Source organism: Aegilops tauschii, chromosome 5, assembly GCF_002575655.3.
Source record: "Aegilops tauschii subsp. strangulata cultivar AL8/78 chromosome 5, Aet v6.0, whole genome shotgun sequence".
NCBI lineage: Eukaryota > Viridiplantae > Streptophyta > Magnoliopsida > Poales > Poaceae > Aegilops > Aegilops tauschii.
In genome coordinates, this window is record NC_053039.3 from 145,598,265 (window position 1) to 145,601,405 (window position 3,141).

Consider the following 3,141-nt stretch of genomic DNA (forward strand, 5'->3'; position numbering starts at 1 on the left):
ATAAGCTAGTTCAAATACTCTTAAAATGGAGTTGAACTAGCTCTATAGCCTAGTACAAGTAATTTTACACTAGAGTTGAACTAGCTCTATAAGCTAATTCAAACAATTTTACACTAGAGTTGAACTAGCTCTATAAGCTTGTACAAATAATTTTAGACTAGAGTTGAACTAGCTCTATAAGCTAGTTCAAATAATTTTACACTAGAGTTGACTGGCACTATAGTCTAGTACAAATAATTTTACACTATTGTTTAACTAGCTCTATAGCCTAGTACAAATAATTTTACACTTGAGTTGAACTAGCTCTATAAGCTTGTACAAATAATTTTAGACTAGAGTTGAACTAGCTCTATAAGCTAGTTAAAATAATTTTACACTAGAGTTGACTAGCTCAATATTCTAGCACAAATAATTTTACACTTGAGTTGAACTAGCTCTATAAGCTTGTACAAATAATTTTAGACTAGAGTTGAACTAGCTCTATAAGCTAGTTCAAATAATTTTACACTAGAGTTGAACTAGCACTATAAGCTAGGTCAAATAATTTCACACTAGAGTTGAACTAGCTCTATAAGATAGTTCAAATAATTTTACACTAGAGTTGAACTAGCTCTATAGCCTAGTACAAATAATTTTACACTACAGTTGAACTAGCTCTATAAGGTAGTTCAAATACTTTTAAAATGGAGTTGAACTAGCTCTATAGCCTAGTACAAGTAATTTTACACTAGAGTTGAACTAGCTCTATAAGCTTGTACAAATAATTTTACACTAGAGTTGAACTAGCTCTATAAGCTAGTTCAAATAATTTTACACTAGAGTTGAACTAGCTCTATAGCCTAGTACAAATAATTTTACACTAGAGTTGAACTAGCTCTATAAGGTAGTTCAAATACTTTTAAAATGGAGTTGAACTAGCTCTATAGCCTAGTACAAGTAATTTTACACTAGAGTTGAACTAGCTCTATAAGCTTGTACAAATAATTTTACACTAGAGTTGAACTAGCTCTATAAGCTAGTTCAAATAATTTTACACTAGAGTTGAACTAGCTCTATAGCCTAGTACAAATAATTTTAGACTAGAGTTGAACTAGCTCTATAAGCTAGTTCAAACAATTTTACACTAGAGTTGAACTAGCTCTATAGCCTAGTACAAATAATTTTAGACTAGAGTTGAACTAGCTCTATAAGCTTGTACAAATAATTTTAGACTAGAGTTGAACTAGCTCTATAAGCTAGTTCAAATAATTTTACACTAGAGTTGACTGGCACTATAGTCTAGTACAAATAATTTTACACTAGAGTTTAACTAGCTCTATAGCCTAGTACAAATAATTTTACACTTGAGTTGAACTAGCTCTATAAGCTTGTACAAATAATTTTAGACTAGAGTTGAACTAGCTCTATAAGCTAGTTCAAATAATTTTACACTAGAGTTGACTAGCTCAATATTCTAGCACAAATAATTTTACACTAGAGTTGAACTAGCTCTATAAGCTTGTACAAATAATTTTAGACTAGAGTTGAACTAGCTCTATAAGCTAGTTCAAATAATTTTACACTAGAGTTGAACTAGCACTATAAGCTAGGTCAAATAATTTCACACTAGAGTTGAACTAGCTCTATAAGATAGTTCAAATAATTTTACACTAGAGTTGAACTAGCTCTATAGCCTAGTACAAATAATTTTACACTACAGTTGAACTAGCTCTATAAGGTAGTTCAAATACTTTTAAAATGGAGTTGAACTAGCTCTATAGCCTAGTACAAGTAATTTTACACTAGAGTTGAACTAGCTCTATAAGCTTGTACAAATAATTTTACACTAGAGTTGAACTAGCTCTATAAGCTAGTTCAAATAATTTTACACTAGAGTTGAACTAGCTCTATAGCCTAGTACAAATAATTTTAGACTAGAGTTGAACTAGCTCTATAAGCTAGTTCAAACAATTTTACACTAGAGTTGAACTAGCTCTATAAGCTTGTACAAATAATTTTAGACTAGAGTTGAACTAGCTCTATAAGCTAGTTCAAATAATTTTACACTAGAGTTGACTAGCTCTATAGTCTAGTTCAAATAATTTTACACTAGAGTTGAACTAGCTCTATAGCCTAGTACAAATAATTTTAGACTAGAGTTGAACTAGCTCTATAAGCTAGTTCAAACAATTTTACACTAGAGTTGAACTAGCTCTATAAGCTTGTACAAATAATTTTAGACATGAGTTGAACTAGCTCTATAAGCTAGTTCAAATAATTTTACACTAGAGTTGACTAGCTCTATAGTCTAGTACAAATAATTTTACACTAGAGTTGAACTAGCTCTATAGCCTAGTACAACTAATTTTACACTTGAGTTGAACTAGCTCTATAAGCTTGTACAAATAATTTTAGACTAGAGTTGAACTACCTCTATAAGCTAGTTCAAATAATTTTACACTAGAGTTGAACTAGCACTATAAGCTAGGTCAAATAATTTTACACTAGAGTTGAACTAGCTCTATAAGCTAGTTCAAATAATTTTACACTAGAGTTCAACTAGCTCTATAGCCTAGTACGAATAATTTTACACTAGAGTTGAACTAGCTCTATAAGCTAGTTCAAATACTCTTAAAATGGAGTTGAACTAGCTCTATAGCCTAGTACAAGTAATTTTACACTAGAGTTGAACTAGCTCTATAAGCTAATTCAAACAATTTTACACTAGAGTTGAACTAGCTCTATAAGCTTGTACAAATAATTTTAGACTAGAGTTGAACTAGCTCTATAAGCTAGTTCAAATAATTTTACACTAGAGTTGACTGGCACTATAGTCTAGTACAAATAATTTTACACTATTGTTTAACTAGCTCTATAGCCTAGTACAAATAATTTTACACTTGAGTTGAACTAGCTCTATAAGCTTGTACAAATAATTTTAGACTAGAGTTGAACTAGCTCTATAAGCTAGTTAAAATAATTTTACACTAGAGTTGACTAGCTCAATATTCTAGCACAAATAATTTTACACTTGAGTTGAACTAGCTCTATAAGCTTGTACAAATAATTTTAGACTAGAGTTGAACTAGCTCTATAAGCTAGTTCAAATAATTTTACACTAGAGTTGAACTAGCACTATAAGCTAGGTCAAATAATTTCACA